This window comes from Agelaius tricolor, unplaced genomic scaffold, assembly GCF_023055355.1.
Source record: "Agelaius tricolor isolate 1412-34295 unplaced genomic scaffold, bAgeTri1.0.p SCAF_5, whole genome shotgun sequence".
Lineage (NCBI taxonomy): Eukaryota > Metazoa > Chordata > Aves > Passeriformes > Icteridae > Agelaius > Agelaius tricolor.
In genome coordinates this window covers 37264878-37289211 of record NW_027269265.1, presented here as the reverse complement: position 1 = coordinate 37289211, position 24334 = coordinate 37264878, and the positions used below count along the sequence as shown (strand labels likewise).

The window sequence follows — 24334 nt, the reverse complement described above, 5'->3', positions numbered from 1 at the left end:
ACATCCTGTTCTCAGAACTCTGGTTCAGGTCAGAGTTTCCCTTAGATGGATCTTTAATATCAAGGAACACAGTATTCTTCTCTTGCCAAGCAAGAGAAAAACCTGCCTGGCTTCCTCAAAGTTGTCTAGGGGAAAGTCCTTGGTGCTTGTGCTTGACCTCAGTGTGTGCATGTGCATGTATGTACATTTCATGCAGCCTGTGGACTGCTGGTGAAATGTGCTTTGTTAGTGTTTGTTGGTCTGTACTCTGCAGTGACTTCTACTGGAAGAGACAAAAGCCACTTGTACTCTCACATATGGTGGGCATTTGATTTTGGCTCTGTGGTCTGCACACTTCTTTTCAGGGCTGGGACCTGCTGCTATATACCCTGGGTATTCTGTGGTACATGTTTCATTTTGCTTTCCTTACATGTGCCTTTTGGGAGAGCTCCATTTTATCCTTCATGCTCTCTCCCAGTGTGCAGCCAGGGCTGTCTGAACCCCTGGGGAGGGATATCATGGATCCATTCTGCACCATCAAATTTGGGTTTCAGGGTTGGATTTTGTCAATCTTATTAGTGAGAGCCGTTAATCAGTGAGGTGCAAAGGAACTGATGGGGAGTTTGCTGGTAGAATGGGTTTGGCTGGCAGAATCAGTTTGGCATTATGAGGAGTTAGGTGCAGGTGTTGGTTTCCTGAAGTGATCTGCTCTGAATTAGCTCAGATGAGTTAGGGTCTGCCATCAGTGGGCCAGCTGGAGGAGCCAAGGTGAAAGGGAGTGGGCCCTTTATCAAAGATCTTACAGGTGTTGGGTATCTATGGAGACACTCCCTCTGCTACATGTGTGCTCCTCTGCTTTCCAAGGTGAGAAGCAGTTCTGTTTTTCTAAAATAGCAGAAACAGCTTTCAGTCTGCTATTTGGTGTGTGTAAAAACCCCTGGGACTAACGGTGACCATCATACACATCATTCCTGAAGGATCTTTTCTGACCTGCAGGAAGGAGTCTTTGAGGCATCTTTGTCTCTTGGACTTTATGAGAAATAACTGCTCCAAGAGCTGTATGAAACTGGTCAGGTGGAAGGGCCAGTGAAGTTGGTAATCACAGCTGGACGCTGCTTGGTTACATAGGATGGAGCTGGATGGACTGTTGCCCTAAATTAAAGCCTGGAAGATGATATTGTGCTTTGCATATGCAGATGTAGGTGAAGACCCAGCCCTCAACAGCCCTTTGAGTGCCTCAACGTTTTATTGAAACCTCGTGCTCGATTTAAGGTGGACAAGCACCCTCGGTGGCACTACTTAAACTTCCATGAACTGTGGTGGTTTGGGTTTTTTCCCCTCCAGTGGGAAGTGTCCCAGCTCTTTCCTAAAGAACCCTTTGGGTGTGGGAGGCTTGCCAGGCTGTCTAGTGGTTAGGGCCAGACCCCTCGGGCAGTTTGTCATGCTGAAGAGAAGGCCTGTGAAATTGCCTCCTTTCAGTGAAGCAGCCGTGTACTGCTGGGCTGGCCGTGGGCAGTCTGTGGGAGGCTGGCTCTGCAGAGACCTGTTTGTGCATTGCTGTGGAAGGGGGAGTGTGGGTAAGGAGAGATATTTTGCATGATGGCTGTGCAGGACATGCAGTGTGTTACTTGGGATCTGTACAAGAGAGAACTTGTTTTGTGACTTTGACTAGGACTAATTTCTTGCTGTAATTAATGCATGGTTTTACTGTAGAGCTCCAGGAGTTCTCTACAGAAGTAAAACTAGGGAGCCAATAGATAATGATGGACTTTTAAAAAAAGGAAAAGGGAGGGCCGAATGGGAGCTCTAAGTAAAGCTTGTTGACAAATGGGATATAGTGTTTGGTTTTGTTACTGCTTTTTGAAAATAGCTTTTGTTTAGTGGGAGACCTGATTTTTGTTGCTGCCTGACTAGTTTTGTGGTTAGACTTCTCCTTTTTTTGTGTGTGTCTTCTCATGTTCATGGCTTGAATCCACTTTTGCTGTGCTCTCCAGATCTCAAATTTTCGTGTTGAACCAATATAGACCTAGAGTACTGTGACTTAAGTCTAAGGCTTGTTGACTGTTGGGATTTGTAATGTATTGGTGTGGCGGTTGGAAGCTAAAATTTCCTCAGATAAGTTGATTGGCCTGCATTCAGTTTCTAGAGGATTACTAGCCCTGCCAGAAATCCAGCCGTGCATCTGGTCACCGTGCTTGTGATTCCAGTAGAGACACGGGGTTAAAAGCTGGGCACTAAGTGCCTTTGAATCACCCTGCAGAGCAGCACCATCAGGACAGAGGGAAAGCTCAGGCCTGACCCATCTCCCATTGTTAAAATGTCCTAGTTGCTGTAGTACCCTGTTCACAGAAGTAATGTACCTAAGCAAGTACAGTTCCTTCAGGGGTTGTTTGTATTGTTGAGCTCTACACTTGTAAATATGAACCTCTTTTTAACTGATGTAGCAGTGCCATGTAGCAGTGCCTGTTTCAGGGGGGATGGTGTGTGCAGGTATCCTTAGTCAAATCAGATTGCGAATGTCAATGTAGAAACAAATTGCTACAAAACCTGCTACAGGCTTTCCCTGAAACAGGAAGCCAGTGAATCAAAGAAACACATTTGGAATTTGCTGCTGTTTTCTTTGATCTCTGCTGTTTTTTCTAAGCCAGAAATATTTCAAGTTGTCTGTTTAAAAGAGTGCTTTGACTAAAACCTGAATTCCTCAGCAGGAAGTCATCCAGCAGAGAGCTGTTGTGTTGTGGTCTCTCCCCTCTCCAAGTGGCATGCAAACATGTGCAGCTGGAGTGCCTGTTCCTGCCCCATGATGCTGAGTTGGACTGGATGGCTCTGCAAAAACTTATTGAGAGTTTTAGTTCTGAAAATGAGCCCTGACTAAGTTGCTCCTAGTGGGACAGGGTTTCCTGTCCTCCTTTGGTGAGGCATGGTCTGTTCTTACTGCCAGCCAGTAGAAACAAGTACTTCTGTGTACTTCTGTGTCCTGCCAGTGAGCTTGCACGGATTTAAGAGGAAAGCAAATCCATGGAAGCTTCAGACCCCTCATGTCTTATCATTCCCAACAGAGTTCTCCAGCTTCTTAATCCCCTGACATCTCAGCAGGGACCACAGGCTGTCCTGGACACAGGAGATTGGAGTCATGTTTCTGGCCTGACTGTAGCTTCCTGCCTTCAGCACACACTCCTTTTTGTTTGCAAATATAGTGGCTTCCAGCATGAATTGTGTCAGACCACTGCTGGTGGTCTGGATCAGCTGAGAATTGCTGAACCTGAACTGTAACAGAACCAGAAACCAGACAAGTTTAGTTCACTGATATAAATGCACCAAAAATCATCACCTCTTATTAAATCACTTCAGGTGCAGCTAAGGCTTGCTGCAGAGTGGGATTCTTTGTAAGTCTTTGGGAACTTGGTCCTGCAGCAGCAGAACCTGCTGGGTTCCCAGGGAGCTGAATGCAGGGCTGAGCAGCCTGACTGTGAGGGTGAGGCAGGGAGCAGCCTGTCTGTTTTTCTTTTGGCAGGATTTGGAAGGGTCTTCTACAAAATGATGGCGCTTTTGAGGAGCTAGTCAGTGCAGTATTGCCCCATTCATGCTTTTCATTCCACTGCAGTCTGAGCAGTGCTCAGCCCCTCTCTGGGACCAGTGCAGCCAGGGGCACAGCTGAGGGAATGCCTGTAACCTTGATCTGGATGTCTGCTACTGTGCCTGTTCTGCTTCAGCATCCATGAATATTGCTTGACCCCAGGTGGTAGCTGGGGATCTCTCTCACAGCTCTGCACTGCTCAGTCTAAATGCAGCCAATTGCTTCAACAGTTTAGGGCCTGCTGTTCAGACATAGAAGGGATTTCATGTCTGTCTCTGGTCAGGCTTATTTGTCCCTTAAAGCACAGGACAAAGGCTGGTTGGGTTCTCCATAGCCAGACCTGCATTTCAGTTGCATGTTTATGTATCTGTAGATAGAGTCTGTGGAACAGGTGAGAGTGTCATAGCTCAGGGGTTGAATGCTTCCCTGCTTGGTTCCCTGCTCTGGTCCTCCCTATTCTACCCTTGGATATGTGGTGCTCAGGGTGCCTCTTTGTTTGTGAATAGTTTAACACACAGCATTTTCTTGTTCCAGTCTTCAATCTGTGAATGAGATGCCTTGTCCTGAAAATACAGGGTGATCTGGCTAGCTCCCATGGTATAAACATGAGTGTTAAATGTGACTTATAGAGCATATCAAAGCCAGAGTTTTTCTGCTGGTGAACTACAGTGCCAGTTGACTTTGGGTCTTGAAGTATAATGGATAAAAAAGAATTCAACATATTTGGTCTTGTAGCCTGCAGTTGTATGCATAAAACACTGTGATACTTTTTGCCAGTCTTGAAGCAAGATTGCTGGCAAGATCCATTCTTCTAGCCACCCCTAAGTCACATGCTGTCTTGACTGTGAAAGACAGCAGGAAAACGTCTCCATGGCAGGAGGAGCATGATGAGGTGCTGGGGTGAAGTCAGCATGAATAACACAAACCAGGTCATCTGCCTCAGAGGTTTTAATAGTTCTTGCTTCCTGTGGATGGTCATAGACTGCTTACCTGTATAACCTTTCAGAGCTGCTGTGGTCCTGCCTTGAATGTTGTTCTTCACCTCCTTCAGATGAGCTGGGCCCTCTGAGAGGGCACACGGGACTTGGCTAACCTGGCTGGGGAGGCTCATAGGCAGGTTTCACACTGCTGTCCCTGCTGTGCTGGGTGAGCTGTGCACAGAATCCCCCCTTTTGTCCATGGGCTGTGAAGCGTGTAGTGTAGTGTTTGCCAAAGACCTGGCTAGGATAGTAAGATGGCAGAGATCAGGGCTGTTCAGAGATGTTGCAGGTGGTACATTTGCTGCTTGCTAGTCAGAGCTGTTGTTCACTGTGGTGCTGAGGGGGCTGGTGGAGAAAGGCATCCTCAGACACAGTGGAAAGAGACCTCCTTCAGAGTGTACCATCTGTTTCAGTAGCTGCATGCTTAGCTCTCCCTGTGGTGTATCACCTCATGTGTTTCAGAAGGGCAGAGCAATTGAAGTGTTGATTAGGAGTCAGACCAGGCTGGGCCAATATTTGATTTTCCATCATCGGTGATCTGTAAGCACCTGTGAAATGACTTGTATATTATTTTACTGTCCTCTGTGTCTAGTGGAAAGTAACTACAGGGCACCACCTCCATTTTTGGCTGAGAAAGTGGTGGTCAGCATTTTGATGGCCTGGAAAATTGAAGTAGATATTTTGTTTCCTGTTGATCAGGTCCTGGGGAGAAGTTGCTTGATTAGCCTTGGTACAATTTTCTTTGTAAGTGAAAGCAAACAACATATACTAGCTACTCTTTGGCTTTTTTCAAAGGTTTTGATGTTCTGTGCCAGGAATGGTGCTTACATGGCACTCAAACAGTGCTTAGCCCTGACATTAGTGCTGAGTGATCCCAGCTAAGGACTGAATAATTAACTATCACCAAGCCCAGTTTCAGTTACTTCAGGCTTGTGTTTGTGCCTCACAGACCTGCCTCTGCATAGCTGGAAGTTTCTGAGGGCTCTGGTATGTGCACAGCAGGGTTGCAGCATGCTTGCTGCTCTGGTTCCCAGCTCCAGATGTGGGCTGGTCCCTGTGCCCAAAACCCTGCAGGCTCTGCTGAGGTTCTACCCACCAAAGGGTGGCTACTGCAATTTGGAAAACCCTCCTACTATTTCCCTTCGCCACAGGGCTGCTTATCCTTGCCCTGAGCATGTTTGTGTGTTGTGCAAGGAAAATGCAACTGAGGCCTGCAGCTGTTGTAATCAGCTGTGCTGTGTGATCTGTATTCAAAATTATCAATGCAAATGTGACTCGTTGCTAGTATTTGTATGACCATAAACTGCAGGAGCATCCCATCTCTCAACCTTGCTTTGATGAGCACTGGACTGATGGGATAAAGTAAACCCAGACCAGAGGAGCTTCAGGTTTAAAAAACTAAAGGGATGTAAGGAATGGGACATGCTTTTTCTATACAGATGTGGTTCCAAACTCCCACAGGAAGTCTGAGGCACACCTAGAAACTGAGTCTTGATCCTCTAAGGCCAAGTCCTAGCCTTAGTCACAAAGCCCAACCTCTTGGAGATTACCAAGGATGTTTCTCATCTCTCCCATGTGAGGGGGACTTGTGTGCATTTAAGATTATTTGCTTAAAAGTCCACAAACTGTGCTGTTGTAGATGCTGACTTGGTCCTATTGTCACTAACGATTTTAGTAGCTCTGGTGATGATGACTTTCCAACAAGCTCAAGCAGATTAAACACCATAAGAATTAGAGCTGTGGAAACCCCAGTAAGCCTTGTAAATTTGCTAGTGTCCCAGGAGACCAGTACTGTTGTTAGTTACTGTGAGGAAACTGATTGAAAATAGTACTGTAGAGGACTATGAACTGCTGGTGTATTCAGAGTTTCCAAGTCAATAGCAATAAAAGTCAGACCTGCTTGTTCTCCCAAATACAGTATTAAAATTCACAGTTGGTCAAGATAGCTAATGTGATATAACATCTAATATGAGATTTCTTACCCAATGAAATTTTAACAATGCCATTGCTTCCTTACAGTGATGCTTCTTTAATTTCTTTATCTTCCTGACACTTTGCACAATTAGTCTGAAATTTCCCCCATCGTGGACTTGAGAGACGCTTTTCTCAGGAAAAAGGTAGATTATCTGAGGTTACGTCATAGTAGAGAGTCATAACATTAAACAAATGTCTTGAGAGCAGGTAGATCAAGGAGTTTCTGAAAGGAGAAAACAACTAAAAGGCAGTGCCCATGGATTCAAGGATATAGAGTTGTAAAGCTTTCTGCTCCTGTTTTTTCTCCCAAGTAGGCACTGTGAAAAGCAGTTCTGCCTCTGCAGAAACCCTTCCCTATTGACAGACAGGCCCAGCACGGGGCAGCTGTTTGAAGTGCCAGTATTGAAGTGTTAGCTACCTCTCCTGTGCTCAGAGCGGTAGCCTTTGAGGTCTCCCAAGGGCTTTGGAATTGGCTGCTCACCTTTGAGTAGCACATAAGGGGCTGCTTGCCTTTGAAGTCTTGTTTGTACTAGGGATGCTTTCATTTACCAAAAAAAAAAAAGCACCATTGCTCAGGCCAGTCTTTGCACCAAAGGAGCCTGAGCTTGTTGCACAGTCCCTAATGCAATCTAGATGCTGGAGATGCTGCTGAAACATAGAATAAGACTGAGGGTGAAAGAAGTGTCTGCAAGACCTGCCTACTTATTTGGTGGCAGGTCTTGGTGTTCAGAACTCGCTGTCCTCTGTGCTTTGGCCACAGCCATGGTGTGACTGGAACCATGAGGGGATAGGGATGGATTCAGAGGTATCTTGAGGGGGCATGAGTGTCAGGGTGTCCTTGGTTAAGCACTTGCCTGTGCTAGAAAGAATTAGCAAGCTGAGATCCAAAACCAAGCTGTCTTTATGGTAACACAGTATCAAAAGAGTCTGTTGAATGATCCTGTCCCACAGAGAAACAGGCTGTATCAGTGGAAGGACTTCTTGCTGCCAGTTATGTTTCATCAATACTAGTCTTTTCTTCAAGAGCTTTGTGTGGGCTAAGACTGATGTTTTTCATGCTCTTAACCAGTGTTTCTTTGCTGCTGAATTATATAAAGGTAGAGTGAACCTTGAAATAGAGCTCTGTAATTTTCTTTTAAAATGAAGTTAAAGTTTTTGGGTTCTGTGCTCTGCTCTTCAGACTGTCTTTGAGCCTCTTCTTTCCCTCAGTGTAAAACAGACAGGGATACTTTTCCACTTTGTGCAAAGTGTCCCAGCGTCCGGGGCTTTAAAACAGCTGCATAACTCCTTGTGTTTGGCTTTCTCCCAGTGTTGAACTAGATATAGTGGTTCTGAGCACAGTTGTTTCAAACCTGCTTTGGGGGTGTCATCCTTCTTGAGCAGCTGGGTCCAAAAGCATTGCTGACTGTAAACTGGAACTGACAAATTTGGGATCTGCTTTTTTTGCTTAAGCCCATCTTGTCCCAACTCATCTAGTTTTCTTGGACTGAATCATGGCCAGATAGGCTTTAGATATGGTTCTGTGTACCTTTCCAGACTATGAGGGCTGGCTGGAGAGTGTTTGCCCAGTGTGTGCCCCAAACTCTGCTATGGGAGTGGTGGTTGAGTGCAATGGATACAAGATGACAGAAAGCACTCTTAATGAAATGCATGAAAAAATATTTCTGAGTCTGTGGTAGGCCTCAATGAACGTAGCTGTTTCTAGAAGCCTGAGCAGCTTTTGAGGCTGGAATTGGGATTCTACTGTCCTCTGCACCAGGAAGATAATCTTCCTCCCTGATAATCTGTGGTTTGTGCTGCCTGTCTCTGCAGGCTTGCCGAGCTAAGCTGTTGAGATGTATTAACACGCAATCAGCAGCGTGAATAACTGGTGCTGGGGGAGGATGAGGGTGAGGTGCTCTGGGTGAGAGGCAGCTTCCTTCAGCTTCCTTGCCACTGCCTGCTTTGGCTGTAACTTCTGAGAGAACAGGTCTCCTGCATCACTGTTGTGGTGAGTGGGTTATGGACACTTGCTTTGTGAAGTTCTCAGCCCATTTTGTGTAGCAAGCTGCAAATAAGCTTTTTTATGTCTGAGACCTGCAAAAAATACTTTTCTGATGGAGCCATCAATGGAAAAATGAGTGTGGTGTTGGGGGAGAAGGTGCAGTGCCTGGACTATCTCTGCTGTGTGTCGAAGCTGCTCCAGGCCCTTGGAATGAACATCTCTGCCCAGGAGTGTCAGTGTGTAAACACAGCTGTTCATAAAATGGCCAGGGGGCTGATTAATGAATTTCTACACGGCCTGCTGGAGCTGGGGTGAGAGCCAGTGGGCCATGCAGCACCCAGGCCACAACTGCATGGCCTGGTCTGCCTGCCTGCTGGCAGTTTCATGGCTTCTGTCCTGGCTTCTTTCAGGTGCTGCAGCCTCCTGTGTCTGTGGACATGCTGTGGTGTGCTTGGGAAGGGGCACTCTGACCCTGCCTATGGCTCTGTGGGTATCTGGTGCCTGGGGAGGGCCCTGCACTGCCTGGGGCCTGTGGCCCTTGGTAAGCCTGCAAAGCTTAGTTTAAACATATGTTTGGGAAAAGGAGACAGCCAAGCTCCCAGTCTATAATATAATAACCCTCTATAATATGCTCAGAGTCTGTGTTGTTCCAGACAGTGCCTGAACCTTCATGGTGTAACTCTGGTGACCAAAGTTCTAGGCTGACCATCAAGGCTGGGAAAGGCCACCAGGTTGCTGTATGTAGTAACATTGCCCTCCATGGTAGGGGATATGGTGCACTGGGCAGCTTCTGGCTTTGCATTTCTGCCAGGGAAACTGAATTGTCTCATTCGTTTGGAAAAATCTGCCTCTTTGGTGAAAGAGAAGTGTTTTACAGGGCACCTGGGGACCTCTGAGGTTACCAGGGGTTGAGAAATACTGCTTGCTGTGGACATTCATGTGATGTTTCCCTGGGAAAAGAAGAGTGCTTGTTGCAATAAGGCATTTAGTTTTGCTGTCAGTATTTTCCAGCGGTTTAAAACAATTGGGAACACTCATCACCTACTGCCTAAAGGTTTGTTGGCAAGCAAAATAATCTCTTTCTTTCTGCTCCTAGTTTTTTCTGGCACTTAGGGCCTGTTGTACTGGGAAGAGCAACCCGGCCCTCCTTAGCCGGCAGCCCTGGCTGAGGAGAGGAGGAGGCTGTGCAGAGTACTATAACTGTCCAGACAGAGATGGGTTGGTATTCCTGCCCTGGATTGTGGGGAGGGGAGTTGGGGGCCTGAAACATACTTGTGTAGCATTTGGGATTAGTTGAGTTGAGGAGCTCTCATACAGAAGAGATGGCAGAACTATAAATCATCAGTGATCTCTGTAGCTGCAGAAGCAGTTAGGACAGAAAGAAGGGCTTAGAAACAAAATCCATCATAGAATGTCAAAGTGGGTGGTTTCCCTTGCTGGGGAGAGGGTCTTGTCTCTGGACAGCAAAGGGAATGCTGCCTGTGCATTGCAGCCATCTCTCTGGAAGAAGAATTTACTTCCAGGTCTGCTGCCTGTGTTTTGTCCCATGTCCTGCTCTCCCACTCTATACCGCAATTTCATTTGGATGCTTTTCTCAGATCCCCAGAAAGGAAAGTACTGTAAAGAGCTGCCAAGCAGGGTTTTGCCTTGTAGAGTGTACTGAAATGCTGAGGCCTGGTTGGATGATGGTATGATTGTGTTTCTATTTTTCTGTGTGTGTGTGTTTAATACGAAGACCATACTCTGTTTTGGTTCAGTGTACGTTACTTTTCTTAGTGTGCCTGTTAGTACTGTAACTTACAGCCTGATCTTTTCCCCTGCTTATAAAGTGACAGCGGTATTATGTTGCAGCTGTAATGTACACAGTCTTACACAACTCTTTGTAGTGTTTCTAGAGTTGTGATGACCTTGAAAGGTTTAGAAGAAAACTGAATGCAAACTCTGGCACCATTCCTGTGGGTGCTTCAGCATGTGCTTAACTTTGTGTGGTGAGGTAGTATGAGCGTGAGTGGTTCATTTTACCCAATGGATGTAAAGTTAAGTGTCTCTGTGGCTGATTGCAAGATCAGAGTCTCTGTGGGATGATTCATTTAATGCACATAACTGTATCTGTGTGCATGCCTTATATGTATATCATGCAGTTGTCTTCATCATGTTTTGACCAGCTCAGCTGCACTTTGTCCAATAATCCATATTTCCTGAATGTGTTGCTTACCAGTCCTGTGAAACATGGAATAGAGACTGTTTCTCTTTCCCTGTTTCACATCTTCCAAATAAGCAGTTGACCAGAGAAATTCCATTTTTATTTCCCCCCTGAAATTGGTTTCCCTTTTTCTCCCCATCTAGAAGCTCTCTGACAGAGTGACAGAGCCTCCTCTGATCTAAGCAAGATGCTAACCTGGCATGTTCAGGAAGGGCAGTTCCATCCCTAAAGTTACGAACAGGTTTATGCAGGATAAAGCTAGGTTATTTATACCCCAGGAGAAGAGATGCCTGTCTTTCCAGAGGCTTGAGATGGTGGTCATTAACTTTTCCACTTCCCATAACCAAAAGTGCTGTGCCTTTTTAGATACTTGTGAAGTGTTGATTATGCTTTTCTCCTCTTTAAAGCTTAGTCCCATTGGGTTCAGGCAAAAGAAAGGCAAGTTTTTTTTAAGAACATGTAAATCACGTATCTGTCCCCCCTGTCCACCCTCCCAGTATTTAGCTACTGCAGAGAATAACGTGATGAAATGTGATTGTTTTTATGTGTGTTGGGAAGACTGACAGAGCTGTATTTGAAGCCTGTGAGAGGGACAGTCTGGTGAAAGGCATGCTAATTATCACCTCTTGCTTTTTTTGCATGTGGGCTGCTGTTTGCAGCTTGGCTCACCTGAGGTCATGTCGAAGCCTAGGCTCAGCACTGGCATCAGTCACCTATTAGCTTTCTAGCAAGTGTCTTCCTTGTCTAAGTGTCATTGAGACCCCTGCAACCAGTGCTGAGGTAAACAGCCTTCAGGTGTTGGGCCAGGGCTCCTGCCCCTTGTCATTCTTGTTTCTTTTCAGTGTGTGAGCTTATGGGTACTGGATTCAAGTCAGATTCATCAAAATATAGTAGCACTGCTGGCATTTTCAGTAGAGGGTTTACAAATAGAGCTGTGCACATCTAACTATCTTCTGTTTGTCCACTCTTAAGTTTACAAAATGCAAGTGGATACTGGCAGATGCTCTGTGTATTGCATGTCTGCCCTTACGCTGGCCCACACCCATGTCACCTCCATGTGGTGTCTTGGCAGTCAGACACTGTATCTTGATGTGACAAGAGCTGGCTGTTAACTTACAGCTATTAATCTGTTGAGGCTACAGTGGAGGTCTGTCAGTGCTGTGCAGGTGGCAGCTGGCTTATTTAGCTTCTGGGTGGATAACATCTAATTTTTTTTTCCTATCATGGTTTGTATTTCTGCAGTTGTAGAGCCTGTTCTGGTTACAGTGGATCAGCAGTTAACAGAGTTTATGGGACATTGTTTCCAATTGCTGTGGTCTAAACATATGTACACCAGCATTGAGTTACTTCTGCCTGGAAATAAGCCACAGAGCTATATTTAAAATATGTTTGAACTGGTGCAATAATGTTGTTGGTATAAATAGAAGAAAGTGGTAGACCCAGGGCTTCCCTTCCTTACAGCTGATTCAAGAAGACTTTCCAGATACTCTATCTCCAGTGGAAAAGGCTGTGGAAGGTGGCTGAAAGCAACAACAAAATGCCATATGGCATGCCTTCAGGGAAGAGCATAAGTGCTTGGGTCTGGAGCATTGGCTTCCTGCTTGAAGATTGCTTGGCTCTTTTCTCTTGTGGTGAAACATCTGTCAGAAATCCCAGGGCTCAGTTTCAACAACCTGGTGGCCCAACACCACAGAGTTTGGTCTGTGACAATTGTAGTTTTTTCTGACTCCAGAACTGTTGCTGAGTTTGCTTGAACTGTTGGACTTTTTCCTCTCAAACTGTCAGACAGGTACTGTGGGTACTTGTGGAGCTACTTTGATCATCATGATGTCACACGTGGTAGGGAGCAGTATTTTGGAGTGGCATCATCTGGGGTTTCACGGGTGCATCGGGGTGCTGCTATCATCTTTTGAACCATGCGGACTATGTGTAGGACTTCTCCCAGGCAGCACTTGTGAACATAACTCTTGCAATTTAAAAGTAGCTTTCTGGTTCTTTGTTGAGATTGTTTAGTGCAAGTATTTCCTCAGTCAGCTTGGCTGCTGTGGCAGATTGTGCCAGTTTTTGTGGTCCTTTCTGTCACTAATAGATTTGTATCTCACTTAAAGGAAATGTAGGAAATGACCTCTATAGAAATAGCAGAAAGTACTGATAAGCACTGAGCAGCCAGTTTTCGTCTTTGCTTGTGGATGATATTAATTCCATCTTTGAACTCTAAATACTTCTTTTGTCTTTGGCTAATTTTTAAGCAGAGACAGTAACACAGTATTGTCTCCTGAGTGCTCTATTGCAGGTATCAACCTGCAGACACGTTTGCAGATCTTTCCTTAAACAGACTAATATACTTAGAAGAGAGACAAGACAGTGTACGTGTGGGAATGTTTTTGGGTTTCAGTACTCCAACAAACAATTCTGCAGTCATTTCTTTCTGCATTTTTGTTTAAGAGTGCAAATCATCAGCTGCATTCATTCAGCTCTGACAGGCCATTGGCTCTATTTCATCCAACACCTCTTCTCTGGTCGGTGATGGGAATTGCAGCCTGGATTCATGCAGGAGCCAGTTCTGGTGCAGGGGTGACAGCAAATCTTGTATCTAGCAGTTGCCCACTACCTCTCTGCCAGTGCACTACAGCAGGGAGTGGACACAAGCTGCATAGCAGCTTTACAGCTCTCTTTTTACCAGAGAAAAATACAGTTTGACCAGGGTTAGCATGGTGGTCCAGCACAAATGTCAGTCAATAGGGATGTTCTCTCTTGTGCTGCTTTGCTCTTCAAGTGTTTGCCTGATTATTATCTCCCTTGTTTAAACTGCAGAAATGTACTTAGTTCAGGTATTTCTGAACTACATGTGTCACTCAAAGTTATTTCTTATCCAGACAGACTCTGCTAAATGCTTCTAAGTAGGTGAATGTGTCTAAAGCTATTTACCAGGAAATTAGGAGGGTTGCCCCCCTCCTAATTATGGAAGACTGGAGTTCCATAATCTCTACTTTTGCTTTCTACTTTTTACAACAGCAATTTTTGCTAAGAACTAAGAATGTAAAAGCAGCAGTAGTTTGTCAAGTGTTGAAGCGACAAGAGTTGGTTGTGCCCTGGATCTAGGGCTTTCTGAATTTCTGAACAAGAACAGTAAAGAAATGGTGTTTGTTGCAAAGGTTTGCTTTCTTGAAATGTGACAGAAACCACATGGTAACAAAACCAAGAGTTTTTAAAGTATGTGGATAAAAATTGTTTCCTCTGAGTATGGTGTTACTTCCTCAGTTCTCACATTTGGTAATTCTACTAGTTATCCATGTTCCTGAACCTAAATGCAAGTTAGAGGAGACTTCTTTTCCTGAGCTACTCCCTCTTTTAGGGTTTTAAGGGACTTAGATGGCTTTTTTTTTTTTTTTTTTTTCTGTTAAGTCACTTTAACAGCTACTCAAATATGTCATCTTATCTTGGACTACTGTACCCCTCGTTTACAGACTTCAGGAAAATAAACTGAAAAGGTCCTTGGGGAAAATCACAGGAAGAAATGATTTAGGGGCAGAGTAAGTGAAGAATGAAAGCAAGTTGAATGAATGACTTAATAAGTTTGTTTAGGATTGCTTTGTAGTTACCTTCATAACCTTTTGTCTCTCTGTGGTTTATTTAGTTGTGATTTCATCTGTGTGTGTGTGTGCACGCAAAAGTGTGGGGATCGATGGTGTTTCTTGCTGCTGTCTTAGAGGAAGAGCATTCAGGTCTTTGGGATGCTGGGTCTATGTCATAAAACTTGTAAGAAAATTGAACTGTTTGGAAAAGAGTAAATTGAATTCTGCATCTGCTGTGACTGTTGGATGATGATTGCTTCTCCTGAAGCACCACTTTGCATCTTTGCAGCAGAAGGATGGCTCAGTGGTGTGTACCTGGGTGAGCACATATGAGTTTGCTGGAGTTGTCTGTGCTGGTGACTGAGCAGCATGGGCATGTGACAGGGACATCAGGGATACCGTGTTACAGGTGAAGGGCTTTCCTCTGTACTGGAACAGGAGGGGGGAAGTGGCAGCAGGGTTGTTGAGGAGATGGTGGAAGTCAGTGGTTGTGCTGTTCTCTTCAGTTTGCTTTCTCAATCTTTGGCCCACGTTCCTCTGTATCAATTCCCCTGAGGGATGTGGTCTCCTTTCTGGCTGACAGGACAAATCTCTTGGGTGCTCAATATGCATGTTGATGGACAGATGTGAAGAGCTTCTTAATTCCAGGACTCACAAAGGGCAACATGCTGGTAAAGTCTATTCTGTAAGAAGCTTATTCTTTGGGGCAGAGGGCAGGGAAGAGTGCAGGAAGGGATTGCCTAGTGCTAGGCAGTGAGTCTTGGCAGAGGGCAGGCAGGAAGCTTGAATGTCTCCTCCTGTACATACTGGTTGGCTTGAGCAAAAGAGAGGATTCTCTTATGCTTTCTTTTGATTAATTTTTAAGCTTTCTTTAAAAATACTGTCCTTGGCTTCAAGCAGGAGAGAAGTACAGGAGTGGTGCCGCGTGATCTATGCAGTAGATAGCTGCTGAAATTTGTGAGGGAGTAAGATTATTCCCAGTTCTGTTGCTAATTTGTTGCATGTTTAAGACATTTAACCTCAGTGTTTGTGTGGTATTGCCACCTAGTCCTCTTATACTTGGTTGTAGATTGCCAGCTGTGTGAGAGTACATGTTGCTGCCTGCTGTGAGTACAGGAGGGCTTTGTGTTTGTTCGGACTTCTTGAAAGTACTGTAAAACTAATAATAAATAGTTCAGACAATGTTTAGGGAGAGATGGAATACTAATCTCTTTACCTCCTGCCTCTTTCCATAGGGATGTTGTCTGTATATAAATGCTTTGCTCTTACTCTGTCCTTCCCGTTGTATTTATTCCCATCTTAGCATCTTTTAAATTGTTGATATGTAATTTTTTAACATAATTTAAATCAGCTTACAACAAAACCATTTTCTCATTCCCTGAGGATGCAAGTATGTGCTTTCCCCCATAACATCACTGAAATCTTAGGGAGATGCATGCATGGGAGGACAAGGTGTCTTATCCTGGAGCGGTTCAGGAGTTACAGGTGAGATCCTTCAGGTGACAGGAGAGGTGAGCTCTGAGATACCTGCTCTGTGGAGGGAATATGGGCATGAAAGTGGGGCTTTTACATACAGAGTCTCTTTAAGACACTACTTACAGTCTCTTTAAGACTTCCTACAGTTATGCTCTTCTCTAGAAGGCATAGTTGCTTTTATGACAATGTGAGGTGGGTAAGGTAGGGATGAGATATGGTAGTTGAAGACTTTTAGGGCAGAATGGCTGTGTAAATCACTGGTGAAGGATGAAAATTAATTGATTTGGCATGGGGTCATGGGTGAATAAAGAAATTACAAACAAATTATGTGTGTTGCCTCAGGCAGGCTGATCAAAATGCTTTTCTTCATCCTGTGTAGCTCTGTGTGTTTCTACTCTTGGACTCAAGACGAACCCTAAGTTCCCCCCCAAGCCTTGTCAAACAGTTCACAGATCCGTTTATACCAAAAATAAGCCCCAGAGAAGAAATTAAGGGGAAGGAGATTGTAACATGATGCTTTTCTTGAAGTGCTGAGTTGTGGCTCTCCTTCTGTGGCTCCCCTCAGCAGGGTTGACTGTGGGGAAGACGTTCTGCTCCCTCTCTTTCTTCCCTGTGTCCAAGTTTAGCTTGAATGTATGTGTTGTTTATAGAGTTCAGCAGGAGGTGATTTAGGAGGGAGTCCTTGCCATGGCGGTATCAGTGTTAGCAGTGCTGTGTTATGGCCCCTGTGTTTGCTTCAGAGTCAAGAATTATGTGGTGCTGCCACGGTTTCCTTGGAGCGTGTGCCCGAGAAGCTGTGGACTTTAACTGTTGCCTGTTTGCATTTAGGAGCAGGCTCAGCTCAGGGCTGGGACCAAGAGGAGGGCCTTCAACAGAGCCACAGAGGGAGCAACCTTGCCAGCCTGTGCCCACATTCCTATTTGGCTCTTTTTCTTGTCTCTTGCTTTTTGTGAGTGCTAAAGCCTGGGCAAAACAGAGGGGAAGGAGCCTTTCCTATCTGGGAAGTGATGATTAATGATGATGAACAGTGACCCTTATGCTGAGAGAACCGTTTGTTCCTGCTTGATTTCAAACCCTTATATGAGTAACTGAAACTCTGCCCGAGGGAGCTGTATTGGTTTGGGTTTTTTTTTTGCTACTTCTTCTCACTGAAGCACTTTCCTTGCTTATATTCCGGGCCCCGTGCCAGAAAGTCAGAAGTTGCTTCCACTGATCTCCAGTGTTGCAAGTTTGCATTTGTACCTAAAACTTGTATAGGTAGTTCTTGATGCAGGGGAAGGTGAATTGGCTTCATCTTCTACTACAAAGAAAAAAAAAATCACTGGACAAATTGCATATATAGGAGGGCAAAAGCATACCCTATGTAAAGTCTGGTGTCTTGTCTGCTCTCTTTCCTTATGAAAAAGTAATGCACATTTGCAAAGTGGAAAAATCTGGTTCTTGTGAAGGAGTGACCCTGCAGAATTCCAGGTCCCAAGAGCTCAAGGAAGGGTTTCTTTGAAGCCTGCCCACACAAAGGTGTCTCTGTTGTGTTCAATGGGGCTTAACTGCCTGTGGAGCTGGTCCGATTGACTCCATGTGCAGATGCTTAGTCTGGAACAAATCAGGATTGACTCTTTATGTACCAGGAATACCTGTAGCCTGTTTGATGTCACTTTTTCTTTTTGCATTCATTTCATGCATTCATTGTACAGTCTTCACAAGCTTTGCTTATACCAACAAAAAAGAATTTCCCATATCAAAGTCACAATAGCATCATGACAACACTGACAATGGTGGACAATTTACACACACTTTTCCCTGTCCCTTCACCACACTTGTATCTCTGAAGCTCAGATTTTCTGAAAGTTTGGCCAATTTCATGCAAGTCTGAGCTGGTGTTGCTTTTACAGTGAGAATCATGACTGAATGGTAGAAGGAGGAGAAACTGCTGCTTGTCTTGCCTTTGGCTGGAGTTGGTAAGGTTACATGGACCTCTCCTCATCCCTGCAATATTTAGGAAGAAATTGAACTTAGTGTGGGAGTGGGGAAGAGAAAATTAGTGGTCCAGGCTGTTGTTAAATGAAGAAACAGAAGATCATTGAATGATGGCTAGGTTGTGCTGTAGAAGCTGGTAGGAAATTAATCCTCTACATGTCCTCTTTGCAGCCTGCAGGAACACTTGCAGGTGTGTTCTTCTGTTCTAAGTTCCCTCACTATGGTTGCTGGTAGAGGTGCTTTTAATAGCCTCCCACCCACTCCCTGGAGCTGTGCAATGGTATTTATGGCCTGCCTGGGACTGCCTTTCTTCAGGTGCATGAAGAAGAAGGCAGAGTGCAGATTCAGCACGTAGGCCCCGACAGCTGGGGCTGATGGGTCAGGAATGCAGCCCTGACAGCTGGAATTGGACTGAAGGCGGCCAGCACAGTGAGGAGGCCAGGAGGGGAGAGCAGGCAAGAGAGGCTCTGTGGAGAGATGGACAAATGCACGCACACTGTGGAAAGACAGCCTGTGGAGACCCTGGGTTGCCTGTGTTCCGTTTCTCCCACCTTCATCCCTGATTTGCTCTGTTTGTCTAAATGTCTGGATAATTTTTAATAAATGTGTGCACACCCCAATTGCAACCCCTGTGCAACACACCTGGCAGAGGCATTAGAGCTGAGACTCAGCACTTCCATTGGAATACCCCCATCCCACCTCTGCTATTATGCAGGTTTACTAATGTAATGTTATGCTCCCCGTAACTCAGTGATTCAAAACCTTTTAGCAAGTCAGTTTCTGCTCTTGCCCCTCTTGTGCCAAGGAGTGCCATTCATAACTTGTGTTGTGGGAGATTGTTCCCTGATGATCTTAAAGTGGTTATCTTGAAATCAAATTGCATCAAATTGGCAATTGCTTGTGTCATACTATGATGGTCTGGTCAGGTGTTTTTCTGTTTTGTTTTGCTTTGTGGGTTTTTTTCCTCTTTCACTTTATTTTTTTTAATTGGTTAATTGTGAGGGCCTGCTTATAGCTATCAATCCTTTTTCCCCATGAATACTGCCTTTAAACTGGATATTGGCTGGAAACGCCTTAAATATCAGAGCATATCTGATATCAGAACATATCTGTGTAGTGGATTGCATGAAACCAGTTTCATGGTCTTGCAGTAGTTCCTGGAGGGTCAATTGGGCATTTGGTGTAGGTGGGCAATGGTGGCTGTGGGCAAGGCTTAGGAAGCTTACAGTGAGAGAAATGGAGACTGCTGTGTCAGCCAGAGACCTCCTGAATGGGTCATGTGTTGGAGCTTGGCTTGCTACTGTTGCCTTTTGCAGGTGGAATATTTTCAGTCTTCAGGCTTGTCAAGACATTACTCTTTCCTAGCACTGGTCGCTGCAGGAAGAAAGACCGGCTGGAGAAGTGGGAGAGGATAGAAAAACCTCTTAAAAAATATAAAATACTTACATGTAAAAGAAATTTAGAAGTGCATATTCTGTATATATATATATTCATATACAAAAGCAGGGGATCACATTGGGTAGGTGAGGGGCAGAAACCAACTATGGAGCTGAGTAGTTTTGTTGTTTGTGTGCTTTTGTAAGTCAAAGACCTCCTGCAGTTAATTTTATCCACCCATCTTCAGCCCTTCCCCTGCCAGACCCACAGTAAAAACCCTAACTCCCCCCCCTCCAAAAAAAAAAAAAAATCAGGCAGGAGAACCTGGTCCAAAGCCAGACCTTTGCATGTTAAGCTGAAGTGCAAAATGAATATTTCACAGCTGTGTTATAAAGCCCTGAAATGAAGGCTTTGCAGTGGAAATGCTGACAGCCCCTTAAGTAGAACAGTATGCTGTAATTAGTGCTCTGTGTTTTATGTGCCAAACGAAGCTCAGCAGAACTAAATGTAAAACTTCAAGCCTTTGTTTTTCTGCAGCAGTAACAGGCCATCAGACAGTGTGTTCAGACGATGGATTAGTGCCTATAACGTGTGCACTGCTCCCTGGAGGCTGGACGTGCTTTTTTGCGGTGGGGCTTGGGGGCAGCAGCAGGGATGTACAAACAGGGCCAGCTGTGAGATTTGGCACTCTGTATCGAATTTCACTTATGTAAGATAGACAGCTTTCTTAAATGCTGACGCTGACAATGTACAGCTACATTTTCACGTATTGGATGCCAGAGTGCATTGATACGACTTTGCTGTGTAGCAGCATGGAAAACACGTTGGAGTGCATGCAGAGGTGCTGAAAACTCTGGGAGCAGAATGTAGAGAGACAGACGTGCAAACCACGGTGCTGCTGTGAAACTCAGGCCTGATGTTGGAGCTCCCTGTGTCAGTGTATTGAACCAAAGAGCGTTGGGGTCTCAAGACTGGGGTCTCAGGTTGATCAGTAAAGATTTTTTTTTTTCTTTTTTTTCTTTTCTTTTTTTTTTTTTTTTTTTTAAGACAAAAGCCCAGATGATTATGTAGCCACTTCCCTCCCTTCCCCCGCCCCCCAAGATTGTTACTTAGTTACAACTGATTAAGTGCTAGGGAAGGCTTTTCGAAGTAGCCCTCGTGGGTCATGTATCTCCAGGATTTCTGTGTCCTTTGCTTTTTCAGGAGCCCGTGGCTTTGCACATGCATTATTAATATGCCTATTTTCAATCAGGAGGGGGATGAGGGCAGGCACATTGTGCAGTGGATGGTAGATGAACTCTGATGGATGTTGTCTTGTCATGCTGACTCGATACCGCCACTTAATTAAATGGGTTCAAATGTTAACTGTGTTATACATAGGCCCATGGGAAGGCTTTTAAAATAGAAATTGTCTGCTTGTGGACATTTACTAAAGTAGCCATTCTGGAGTGGATTGGAATAGCTGTGCTGCAAGAACTCTGTCTGAGGATGCTCTTGATCATAAATGCTCACAATGGCATGGAAAGAAAGGGGCACATTGAAATCAAACTATTAATTCAAGAATAGGATTTCCCATTCCATAGGGCAGCAGACAGGACAGAATGGGGGATACATTTCCAAATGCAAAGCAGCAGCAGGTCTTACCTGTGACTTTGTTGAGCAGAGTGACCTCTTTGTTGTTCTCTGTAAATGATCTTTGATCTCAGAAAGGCAGATTGAGAGTAAGGGAGAAAAATGGAAACCAAAACAGACTGTATGTATTATCCTGCTCTATAAACGCTTGCTGTGCCCATGCCTGGAAAGCTGCATGTGGTCTTGGTATTTGCCCTTTGTCTCAGGAAGAATGTAGGGAACATAGAAGGGGCTTCACAGGAGAGCTGATAAAGGAAATGAAATGGCTTTCAGAAGAGCCATAAAGTGACTTCAAGAAGACTCTTGTACTTGGAACACAGATGACTTGAGGTGATAGTATAGCTCCTTACAAAATCAAGAACCACCTAAAACTGGTGGATAGGGACTGACTGTTCACTGTCTATTCCCATACAAAGATTGAGGCATGTCAAATAAAACTATTAGAAGTGAGGTTTAAAACAAATAATGACAGATGGTTCATCTTGCAATATACCAGACTGGTGGAATTCCTTGCCAAAAGATGTGATGAATGCTAAGCTTTTATAGACAAAGTGGATAAGCTCATGGTGGAGAACTCTACTGAAATAAGTTAAAAATGGAGACTATCTATTTTGAGACTGGAAGACTGACAGGATATGAGAAAGAATCAAATTTGTTTTCCTTGATCTTAACCTTTATCCATACATTTCTTTATACTATTCTTTCTGATCTTTCTCCTTTGCTTTTGGCTGCAAATGGAAAAAGAAACCAGGGCTAGATATTGATCTCTGATCCAAGGTGGCTGATCTCCTGAAGTCTGGAACAGACATATCTACTTGCTGGACATGGTTTTCTCAGGCTGTAGCCTCCTGCTTAATGCTGTAGGTGTTGGAGTGTGTGGGCAGCCCTGTACAGTAACATCAGTTTTCTCCACTTGGTTGTCATTTTGAGCACTGGAGAGTAGCACAGATCCTTTCAAATACTTTGCTTTTTTTTTGTTTCTATGCTTAAATAAATTGTGCTTGTAGTGAACAATGAGAATTTGGGCCCAAAAGAGAATGAAGATAGCATAAGAAGGCAGGAAGTGAGATAATCAAGTCAGAAAACTCTAATTTCTTTAGCATATGAGTGTGAGGATGAGGAGCTCAAATACTGTTGAACTCCTAACTTAGTCTTTTGCTGGCCTGGGGAGAATGGTGGTGTGAGTGGCAGCAGGCTATTATTCACCCTGCAGTCAAAACTCTTTGAGGGATGCCTGGTGGCCTAAAGCCTAAAGATGGCTTTATCTTGAAAATGTCTCTTTCTCTCTTTTAAGATGAAGGCAGACCTCAGAAATCTGCTGTTGTGCAAACAGGCACAGATACAGGAGCTCCTACCCAGGGGTTCAGTAGTGAAACAGTGCAGCTGTAGGCAGAGTGCCTGTGACAGGTCAGGCAGGACTGTCAGTGTGACAAACTGTCCCTTTTGGCACCCGTTCTGGTGGAAGTCATTGCTGTGCTGGGTGTGTTTACTACTGCTTTCTAACAGAGTCCTGGCTGGATGTGCAGGCCACAGGGCTCCTGTACTCCCCTGTGGCTTTGCAAGTGTAGATGGTCCCAAAGGAATGCAAATGATGGGAAAGAGGAAAGTGTTTGCAGGTGGGGGTTAAGTTGGGCTGATCCTTCAAGGATTTCTGTGTTGTCCTTATAGCATATGGAAGCAATTGTTTGTGATAACTTCCTCAAAACAACAGAAAGAGCTCACGCAAGTACAAAACTCACTCTGAGACCTGGGTGCAGCTGGTCAGACATGGAGTTTTCTGAGAAGCCAGATGAGGCTGGCTGGGGCTGTTCAGATCAGTCTTTCTGAAACGATTATCTGCACCTCAGTAGGAAGGCAGAGATGACATGGCTTCTTTCCCCAAGCATGGGCTTGCCCCATGCACTGTGTGGGACTGTGCCTGATGGAAGCAAGGGCTGCTGTCAGATATGCCCTTTGACTTCAGGTGGGATTGGGCTGCAGTGAGACCCCTCTTTGTGGGAAGGCCCTGCTGCTGTGAATACCTGTTGGTGCCTTGAGTCCTGCAATTCAGGACTCTGCTGGTTTGGTCCTACCTATCTGATGGTGTTGGGATTTGATGTGGAAGGAACAGGGTAAGGGATCTGCTTAGGCACAAAAATTTCTTTATACACATTTGTGCTGTTCCAACTCACCAAACTTTTGTAAAATGGCTGAATATCAGACTTTGCAAGACAGGTGTTAGCTGCACAGGTTTTGGTGCCTAAGAGTGTATATTGAGCGTTGACATTTGAGTAAAAGTTGACCTTAAAGGAAAAGAGATGGGATGGTTTCAGATAGTAAAGCGGCAGTGCAAAATGAGCTGCAGAAGTGTTTTGTGTGTGGATCAATTCAACAGCTCTTGCAAGTTGCACAGAGAATGTTGACGGAAAGTGTCAATTATGCTATTAATAGAAGCCTCAAGATGAAGTAACAAATGCAGCTTGTCAGCCTCCTCTGCTGCCTCTAATTTAGGTACAAGTGGCAGGTTTAATCATGCAGTTGTTTCCAGGTTTGGATGGGGGTGTTGAGGTGGCCCATTAGTTGCCCATTAGTGAAGACCTGAGCAAGCAGTGACATGTCTGACAACTGTAGGATTCAAACTGGGAAAGCACAGGACCTGTTGGTAATGAGCAATGTCTCAAATCTGCAGGGGAACTCTCCAGGTCCTGTGGTTAGCTGAGATCAGACTTGGAAAGGTGTGCAAAATAATGCATTTCAGACTGGGATGTGCTGAAGTACTGCTTGGGAGACTTGTATGAATGGCAGTGTTTATGGCTGTGTAGGGCTGGGAGACTGCCCTTACCACAGGAGGAAGTGGTAACTTCAGAGGTGGATAGTGCAGACCTGTATCGACTGATCTGCCCTTTGCTGACAAATCTTAATACCAGATTAGGAAGTTAAAGTTGATGTATTTTTGCCCTAATTAACCATATTAAGAATTGATTTGTTTTAGCTGGCAAATTGAGAAGAATCCTGTGTTATCTCTTGTTTTCAGAGAGAAAATGTTTTTCATTCTCAAGTTTTTTGACAAAGTGACTATTTCTTGCCCCTGTGTTACCTAGTCTGGAAGCTGGTTATGGGGAAAAAACTGGTGTATTGTGGGTAGGTTGGTGGAAGTGGAGCTCACAAGTCTCATAAGATCACATTTGGTTACATTTTAAATTTATATGCGTACTTTTTGATGCAAGTTGGTTTTAATACTCAAGTATTATCAAGTAGAGATGCTGCCTTTGGGTAGGCTTTGTGGGGTTGCCTTTCAAGTTCTTTAGACTAGAAAGTTTTTGAAGTTAAGACTGGGAACAAAGGAGGGGAAGCCTTTTTTAGAAAGTTAGTTGTGAATCTTTACTCTAGAGGCAGTTATCTATTTCTGTAGCACTTTTTCTGTCAATATCAGAGGTATGGCCTTGACAGTTGCTTTTTTCTAAAGGAACAGATGGTCTGTTGGAGGCCAGAAGATACTTGCTGGCAGTAAAATAATTAGACTGGAAGACTGAGCTACTCCTTTTATGTCAAGCTGCATGCTGACCATATGAGAAAGGTAGACTTTCCACATCCAAGCATAAAGTCTCTTGGCAAAGCAGC

General features: G+C 44.6%; 1 protein-coding gene across 5 annotated transcripts in view; it reads left to right on the top strand.

Annotated features, from left to right (window-relative positions):
* The window catches only part of MAPKBP1 (mitogen-activated protein kinase binding protein 1), a 101932-nt gene that overhangs the window by 2316 nt on the left and 75282 nt on the right, over positions 1 to 24334 (top strand). The gene's annotated exons all lie outside the window — the stretch shown is intronic.